Source organism: Rhineura floridana, chromosome 9 (genome assembly GCF_030035675.1).
Source record: "Rhineura floridana isolate rRhiFlo1 chromosome 9, rRhiFlo1.hap2, whole genome shotgun sequence".
NCBI classification, from domain to species: Eukaryota; Metazoa; Chordata; class Lepidosauria; order Squamata; family Rhineuridae; genus Rhineura; species Rhineura floridana.
Window position 1 is genome coordinate 13298274 of NC_084488.1, and position 10313 is coordinate 13308586.

Genomic DNA, 10313 nt, shown 5'->3' on the forward strand with positions numbered 1-10313 from the left:
GCACATAACAAGAACTACATCCTGAAAGCATGAAGCAAACATGACCCGTGTGCTATGATTGGCCAAGACCTCCGCATGTTCCGAATATTTTCAGAAAGCTAAATGTCTTTCAAATGTTGAGAAAAGCCACAGCCATCTGAAGTAGACATGTAGGAGCCTATCTTTGCTGTAAAGTTGCCCTGAAATATTTTAATTAAGAATCTCATTTTAAACGTTATTCTTCCTTTGTCCACTAGATAGAGCCCTCAAACCCCTTCTCATTACAGTATTTAATTCCAGGAATAGTAGCAAAATGAGTTTCTTATTTCATTTTCTTTTAGGTACAAATGCATCATGGATTTGGGACAGGCAGTTTGTTTTTTTTGATGATTTTATTGTGTATTTTATGTATGGTTTGTTTTGATGGACACTACTTAGAAATGCAAATGATTAAGCGGTATAGAAACTTTTAAATAAAATAAATAAATGGCACACGGCAATAATGGCTTATGGATCTGCTCTGAAGAGCCTCACAAAGAGGGAGGGGGATATGTGCACAAGTCCACACTACACAAAGCAAAGGAAAAATGTCATCAAAATAGAGTCGCATGCATGCAGTTCATACAAAGATAACTGTAAAGGTATTCCAACATAATCTTCAAGTACAAAAAACACAAATTACAAGAAAATAATAAAAATAGATTACATCATAATTGCACTATAAGATCTTACTTTTGTAATGTGTAGCATGAATAACTAGATAACAAAGTGGGTTCCTAAAGTTCAGAAGGGGATCTCAGATGGCCTCAATTCCTTAGAAATAGAGACCATTAAAAATCAATTTATATCAGCTTCCTATGACACTCTTCACTACCACCATTTTTACCAACTGATTTCTAAGATCCAAGATTTGATTAAAAGGAACTCAACTGAAATACCAGCCAGCTCTAGTTACAGACAGAGGTCTTGGTTTGACCGGGAATGCTTTGAACTTAGGAAACAAGTTAAATCCACGCATCAAATATATAAATTATATGGATCTCAAGAATGCTTAGATAAATTTAGGGAGTCTAGGAAAAGTTTTAAGCAACTAATAAAAATAAAAAAGAATCTCACACTGAGACAAACGTGGCATAGTCTTATCCAGGCCTCCAGATTAAAAAACTCAACCTTGTTTTGGCATATAATAGACCAACAGTGGCCTAAAACCAACTCTAAATTGGATTGTGCTATTGTTCCAGCAGTCTGGGAAAAGTACTATGCTACCTTATACCATAATAGTACCACGATGGTGAAAGCCTCTATAGGCTCGCAAATGGAATTCCCTTTATGGCCATCTGTCACCATTGATGAAGTTCTAGATCTTATAGCCACTCTTAAATTAAACAAGGCACCAGGACCAGATAATATACCTTCAGAGGTCTTCAAAGTAAATGCAAATTGGTGGGCTCCTATTTTGGGGGCCTATTTACCAACATTAACACCTCCATGGTCATCCCAGAAGGATGGACTGCTGCAATTATAATACCTATCCATAAAAAAGGATCATATTCAGATCCAGCAAACTATAGACAAATAAGTTTGCTCAATATAATAAGCAAGCTCTATGCCTCTTACCTTCATAAGAAACTTTTAGACTGGGTTAACCAAATTGACCTCTTAGCACCAGAGCAAGCAGGCTTTCGAGCAGGACGATCACCAGGTGATCATGCTCTGGTTCTCCAGCATTTAATCACTAAGTATAGTAACATCAATGGCCGTTCCTTATACACCGCTTTTATTGACTTAAAAGCGGCTTTTGATTCAATATCTAGATTAAGACTTTGGCTAAAACTAGAAAATTTGGGACTAGATAAGCGATTATTAACCCTGATCCAAGGGCTCTATCATAACACTTCTGTACAAGTCCGTTGTAACAACAAAGGCCATTTAACAAAACAAATTTTTACCTCAAAGGGAGTAAAACAAGGATGCGTTCTTGCACCCTTATTATTTAATATTTATATAAATGCGTTAGTTACTAAACTTGCACCTATTTCATCGCACCCACCAATGTTGTTCCACGCTCCAAGATCCTGCTTATTATATGTAGATGACATAGTCTTGCTCTCGCAGACACCTATTGGCCTTAAAAGACTGTTGGCGACATTAACATCATTTTGCCTAGAGGAGGAACTAACAATCAATCATCAGAAAACCAAAGCCCTAGTCTTTACTAAAAAAAAAATAAAACATGTTTGGAGGATAGGTACTCATTCCATTGAACAGGTAAAAACCATCAGATACCTTGGAATTATCTTCCAATCATCAGGCTCACAACAGATGCATATCACCTCTAGCTTGTTGAATGCTAGACGCACAACAAAGGCCTTAATATCTTTTTTTTACACGAAAGGGGGCCAATTCATTCTCCCGGCCAAGAAAATATTTGTTGCAAAAATTATACCGCAACTTCTATATGGTGTTCAAACTACCATATTTACTAATTTCTCAAAACTAGAAGCTATTCAAAACTCCTTGCTAAGAACTATATTAGGTGTACCCACTTGTGTCCCTAATCATATTTTGAGGTTAGAATGTGGACTTCCATCTATAGAGTCCTGTGCATGGAAGCTGAGAATTTTTCTATGGCTGAAACTGATTTTCAACCCTATTGGGTTGGCTCCCCATGTCCTTTCCAATAACTTTCGCTCCCCTTGGGGAAAACTGATACATGATAAGTTACTAACTTTAGGTTTCTCGTCATCCTATATTCTCCAATTGGGTTATGAATCTGCTCGTGGGACAGTTAAACAACGGCTTAATGACATTGACTTCCAGAACCATCTATTGCTCATTAAAAAACAAAGACACAACCCGAAGTTTTGTACTCTAATGTCATACCTTTTGACCTTAGAGTTACCTAATTATCGCAGGGCTTTTATGTTAGCCAGATTAAACATCTTGCCGTCTGCTGTGCTTATGGGCAGATATAATAAAATCCCATATCCTGAGAGACTTTGTCCATGTGCTGGTGAAGAAATTGAGTCCAATGAACATGTCTTTTTTAGATGTACTTATTATTGTGACTTAAGACAGCAATTGATTTTACCTATTTTATTGCCTTATCCAGGCAGACCTGAATCATTTTATCTTGATTATTTACTAGGAGACTATTCACCTGAGGTGACATTTGCAGTCGCCAAATTTAGTGCTGCTGCTATCCAACGTAGGAAAGCAATGGTGAAACATATAGCTGCATACTAGTTCCTAATGTGAATCAATTATTAACTATTTTATTGTCAAACTAAATACTGAAATTATTTGTACCCATTTTATTCTATTGACATATTTTTTTTTTGTATCTTGTCTGTCTGAAATGGTCAAATGACTGTAACAATAAATTTCGTTTCGTTTTCATTTCGTTTCGTTAGATAACAGAGCTCCATGGGAAACCAGTAATCATACTGTTACAAAAATGAACACAATCATGAATTTATGACTTGTACTTCATGTGTTAATTGCTACATGCAAGGTGAAGGTTTCCAGGAAGTTTGCTAGGACGTTTGAGTACTAGTTACAAATGGGACCACCAAACAAGTGCTCCTGAGCCATTAGGCTTGGAGTAGATTGGCTGTGTGTGTGTGTGTGTGTGTGTGTGTGTGTGTGAGAGAGAGAGAGAGAGAGAGAGAGAGAGAGAGAGAGAGAGAGAGAGAGAGAAGGGAGCCAAGGCTAGCTTCCCAAGTGGTGGGTATATCCCTCAGTATACTCTTAGGCCCCAGGTTTCCAAACTGGTCTGTGGACCACCAGTGGTATGCAACCTTCATTTAGGTGGTCTGTGGCGTGTCCACATTAAATATTCATATTGTTTTAAATTGTATTTTCGATGAAATGCAAATTGTAATACAATAAAATGCAATCTAAGAAACAAAAGCAAAAAATACAATTAAAAGTTATACAGTGTCTAGTACATTTCATTAAAATTGCTACAACAGGCAGAAAATTCAAGTCGTCAGCAATAAGTGGTCCACGGGGGGAAAAACTGGGAACCACCACTGTAGACCACTATTGCCACAGAAAGTCTACCCATGAGCCAGCTAATCGGACTCCTCTATATTTGTAATAGTATTTGCTAGTACTGATGCTACTAACAGCCCAAATTTAAACATGTTTCCTTGGAATGAAGTGCTCTCTGGTTCAGCATAATTACATTGTCAAAGATACTGGTTTCCTTCCTCCTTCAGGACTGTCTGGAATTCCCCTTTCTGTCTAGCAGAAGTGACACTCTTACTTCATTTACAACTGCATAGGTGTGTGTTTTTAACTTCTTACTCACATTTCTCGCCATCTGTTACAAACAACACATCAATACTAGGAGGACAATTGCTTTCACACTGCTTACTCCATCTATGTGACATTTTTCCTGTCAGCCTGCCCACCCAAACAAGTGGTTTCCCTTGATCTTTCCTTACCAAATCAAAAAGATTTTACTTTGTCGTACCTGTGTGGAAAACATCTGCCCACGAGATGCATGTGAGGGTTGCCTTTTTTTTTTTTTTACTTTTTCCATTAAAAAAAAGCCAACCTTGTTCTTGCTCAGAGCAAGATGTCTTAAAAACATTTTCCTCAACATTATTTTCTGTTTTTCCACTGTTGTGAGATGGATTTCTTCTTGTAGGAAATAGTTCCTTCCGTCTGAAATTTTTCATGCGAGGACTTCGACCTCTCTATTTGCCCAGTAGGATTTTGAAGGAGGAAGGATCCCAAAGAGGGTCTGAGAACAAAAACAATTGTGTGGTGTAGAGTCTACAATATACAAAGGTCTTCATTACAACAGCTCAAAATATGAAAACAAGTAATCAATTTTATATTTTCTATATTTTCAAATGGTGTTATTATCTTTAGGTATGTCACTGGAAAGTTCATCCCACAGAGAAAGGGTTTTTTCCTAACCCAGTCAGATAACACTTCTCAGAGAGACTCATAGTTGGATCTCTCCCAGTGATCTTACAGAACACATATCTGGTGAAAGGAGTTTCCTAGGCAAGCTGGACCCTGGCCATTTGAAGGCTAAAAGCCAGCGCCTTGACTTGTGCCCAGAAGCCAATTCATAGTCAGTGTTACAGTGGTATTGCTCTGTGATGAAGGGCGGGTTAAAAATATTTAAATAATTAGTAAATATATTATGTCTATAATTTATCCCACTTAACAAACTTGTTTGGTTAGGCTGCAGACCAGAGCTTGGAAAAGTTATTTTTTAAAACTACAACTCCCATCAGCCCCAGCCAGCATGGCCACTGGATTGGGCTGATGGGAGTTGTAGTTCAAAAAAGCAACTTTTCCAAGCTCTGCTGCAGACCTACGCACACTTACTTAGTGAGGCTTACTTAAGAGTAGACATGTATAAAAAAGTTGGCTTTTATCATTTGGCAAGACAAAAGTTAAAGCATACTGATTTTCAGGACTGCAAATGATCAAGACTTTAAAATGTTAATGTTCCCTGAATTATTTAGATTTTAAATGTGGGAGTTGACACTGTTTTGGATGGGGGGGAAAAGCCTATAACTTTCTCAATGCTAACACATGTAACAAATTTGTCTACATCAACCAACAACCTAATTTTGAAATAATCTGATTGACCTAGAAAATTCTGAAATGAATAGAAGGATACATTCCTAAATGAATTATATAAAGGGCAATACAGGATATTCTGTGCAATGTCTTTGATCTGGCCTAATCTATCAAATCATTTGTTGGCCTATTAAAGAATTTACTAGCTAGATATTTTGTATTTTGTAGGCATTTAAGCTGAGTAAATTCATGTTTAATAGGAAAAAAAGTTAATTCCTGCAGCTGAACAGTTCTTTTATGGTCAGATTTAATTTTAATATACCCAACTGAGTACTTTGAGGTCTTCACATATTCAAAGTCCATAAGGGCATCTTCAGCAAAAATACATCAGGAATCTTATGGTCAAATATATTCTGAGATTACATTACAAGAGAAATTGAATAAATTGACATGAAACATTCTGCCCAGTAATGCTGTGCTCCAAGTCTGGATAAATCCTGAATCCTGAAATGAATCAGGCCAATTGATCTGAACTGAATCAGGCCAATTGATCTAGACTGGGATTTATCTGGAGGAGGTTAAGAGCCCAGATCACCCTGGGTCAGGTCGAGTCCACCTGGAGGGATCTGGGTTTGTAAAAAGTAGGGTTGCCATACTGCCCAGTTAGCCAGGTTTTACCCAGATTCTAGCTGTGCTTACCCAGTGCACTGCCCGCTTAGTCCATTAGGTGGCCTGGATTCCCAGCTTTCATTTTTTGATAAATGGCAAGTCTCTGGACTTTGTGGATTCAGAGATACAAAGCAAAATGTGGAAGCAGTTTTCTGCCCATTTTGTGAGAAATAGGCTTACTCCTGCCTTCCATTGTTTTTAGTCAATAAGAGACACCGCAGCTGTCATAGGAAAATCAAGAATTTTAATCTCCTGTCTGCTGCATATGCAGAATCTAGGCAGTTTAGAAAATTGCACATGCTCACTTGATCAACATATTCAGCTCTGCCCTTTATCCATGGACTTTCTGGTTGAGTCAGCAAGGAGAAGCAGCCTTCATCTTAATTGCCTCTGTGTCTCAAGGTGTGTGTGTGTTAAGTGGTGAATGGAATGAGAGTCTGCCTGCCATCATGGAGGATGGAATAAAGGGGTTTGAATCCACCAAACAAACACAAGATATAAAAGCAAACCTCTGTCTAGAAAAGGCTGAGGTATTAACATTTGCATTTTTGGCCCTGCCCGCACCATGTTAATTGGCGCTTATTCCCAAGTAAAGTTGCATTGGAATGCAGCCTCACTCACCCTGTTGGCTGACAGAACTTCTGTTCAGCAATTTAGAAAAGGATAATTCAAAAAATACATATCCTTCAAAAAGACGGGCAGGCATCTCCCCACCAAAGATCACCTTACTTAATTTCCTCCCCAGGGAATGGATGTGTGTGTGTGTGTGTTCATGTGTGTGCATATATATACACACACGTACATATTTACATACACACAGACACAGACTACATATATATATTCAGTGCAGTGGGGGCTGTAACCTTCCCTCCCTTAAGACCAACAGTCATGGCTTTCCCCCCTTGAGACTAACAGGAATTGAATAGCTGCCATGCCTAATGCTAGCACAGCTTGCTAGGTTTCTAGAATTTGTTGCTTTTTTTTTTTAAGAGGCGACAGCACTCAAGTCTCCATCAAGTTCCAGCCTTTATGATAGAAGGCTGTGTTTCCCCTCTCCCTGATCTGGTATATGAGATCCAGTGTACTAAAGACACTTCCCAGATGCTCAGACACTCTCTTTAGATAAAACGATTGACTTGAACTGATAATATTGAGACCTTGATTTCTATCTGCATTGCAAGTTGTAGTTTTGTGTTCATTTCACATTTCCTAATTGTTGGTACAGGCAACCTCTCAGTCACAATATTGCTTTGAACTGATGCTTTGCTGGATTTTTATACTACTGCATTGACTTGTTTTATGTTTGTTTCCATTTTGTGTTTTGTTATGTTTTACACTGATTGTGTATTTTTATTGTTTGTAAGCTGCCCTGAGCTGTTTTTAACAGGATATGCATTTACTTAATAAATACTCCAGTGTTGAAAACTAGAATTTAGGCACTTAAGGATAAAAATTTAAGGATTTTTTTTAAAAAAAACCCTCACACCCTCCCCCAGTTTTTGGTGGTAATTACCAGTGTTAGGATTGGATTTGAATCCTGGTTGCCTGTATATCTATACTTCACTTGTCTTACCTGAACCAGCTTGGGCATCATGGGAAATAAGACCAAAGTGGCCTTTAGATGACTCTTGATATAAAATGTCGGTTTATTTCCTGGTGACCTGACCCTTACCTACATTCCAGTGGCTCGCATAATAAAAGCCGGTTTAAGCTGGAAACTTCCCTATTATGTATCTCTTGTATCACATCTATGCTTATAACCTTGCTTATTGTTGCAAATGTGCCTCTACATAGAAATGTTAAAAGTTGTTCCACTGCCCCACAAACCTTGACTTGTGAAAACTCTTTGATATGTATGCAAAGCAATTTCATGTCTGTCTCCAACTTATGGGGCGCCCGGTTGCAGCTGGACCTCCCCTCAATAGTTGCCTTTGTCTATTGCTGCATAATGCTTATCTCAAGGACATGCGAAGTATGCAGACATAGAGTCTGAGAGATAGTCTCAATGTTTCTACTTATCCTTTCCCCGGTACCCCTTTACCTCCTTACACATGCCTTGAGGCTATAATATCTAGCAATTGCTTCCTTTGTATTTTATGACGTGAACCCGATATTGTAAACTTCGGGGTGAACCTATAAAAACCTTAAGACACCAATAAACGAGGTTCCCATGCTGACCTGCTTCGGCTTGTAAGTATTGGGTCCCCTTTGCAAAGGAATTGTCTGGTCTTTATTTGATCTCTGATAGTGGGTTCATTTGCACTCAACTCCGCACTTTTCTCGGGTGTAAGCGAGTTGGGGTTGACAGAGACGACTCGCGTGTTGGGTTTGGACCTAACACCAGGCACAAAAAACAACTGGACAATGTAACCTTTTAATATGCTTGATTTGCATAATCAGCAAATAATTTGCACAATATGCAAATTAACCTGCCCAGATTTGTGGGATTGGAATATGGCAACCCTAGTAAAAAGGGAAGTGGTTGGACAACCACACATTTAATCGGGTTTGAATCCTATGTAAACATGCTGTGTGTTTAATTAGGGGTTAGTCATGTGCCTGAAGTTCAACAAGGAGGGTGTCTGTCTAATCTCATTTGGGAGGGGGTTCCACAGGCTTGGGTCCTCTACACTGAATGGACAGCTTCTAGTAGTTGCAAGCCATGCATCTGCCCCATGGGGGAACCACCAACAGAGACTCCCCAAAGATCTAAGTGATTAGGCTGGGATATAAGGGAACAGGCAGTCCTTAAGATACTTTGGACCAAGGTTGTTGAGGGCCTTGTAAATTAATAGAGGAACCTTGAACCTGGCTCAGTTGCATATGGGCAGCCAGTGCAAGCTTTTAAGTTCCAGCATTATGTGCTGGCAGTAGTCTGTCCCCATCAACAGTCTAACCACAGCATTTTGCACGAGCTGGAGCTTCCAGTTCAGTCTCATGGGTAGCCCCACATAGAGTGCATTGTAGTACAGTAGGGCCCCACTTATACGGCAGGTTCCATTCCGGACCCCCACCGTAAAGCGGAAAATGCCGTAAAACGGAACCCCATTGACTTTAATGGGCCGCGTTGTGCAAAAATGACGCGAAAACGGCGCAAAACGGCACAAAAGAAAAAAATAGCTTTTAAATTAAAAACGAAAGCCGCCGCATCAGCGGAACGCCTCAAAGCAGAACGCCGTAAAGCGGGGCCCTACTGTAATCAAGTCTTGAGGTTACCAATGCATTAATCACTGGAGCCAGGCTACCCCTGTCCAAGAATGGCCATAGTCAGCATACCAGTCGTAGTTGGTAAAAGGCACTCCTAGCCACTAATGCTACATGAGCCTCAAATGACAAAGATGGATCCAAGAATACCCCAAAACTATGCACCTGTTCTTTCAGAGGGAGAGTAACCCTATCCAGAACCAGGCAAATGGCCAGTCTCCCAGACACTGCAACCACCTACCCACTGTGCCTCCATCTTCCTAGAGATCATGCTCAGTTTATTAGCCCTCATCCATTCAACAACTGAATCCATACAACATTTCAGACTGTGCTCAGCCTCTCCTGACTCAGATGTTATGGAGAAATAGAGCAGCATATCATCAGCGCACTGATGACACTTTGTCCTAAAACTCCTAATGACAACTCCCAGTGGCTTCATATAGATGTAACACACCAATGGCTTATATAGTTTTAAAAAGCAGTATTTAAAACAGTATCAGACAACTTTCAATGGTCATGGCTTCCCCCAAAGAATCCTGGAACTATAGTTTGTTAAGGGTGGTGAGAGTTGTGAAGAGACTCCTATTCCCCTCACAGAGCTACAATTCCCAGATTAGTTTTAACAACCAATCTCTCTTCCTGAGAAACTCTGACAATTGTAGCTCTGCAAGGGGAATAGGAGACTCTCAACTCTTGGCACCATTTACAAACTACAGTTCCCAGGATTCTTTGGGGGAAGCCATGGCTGTTTTAAATGTATAGTGCAGATGGGACCTTTAGGTGACTCAGCACCCTTCCTTTTGACTTGACTTATCCAACCCATACCTCCCTTGGCCTACCTCTCGTGACTACTGAAATAGGTGTGTCCCACCGTTCCCTCTCAATAGCCTCCCTACCCAGGCACATATTTA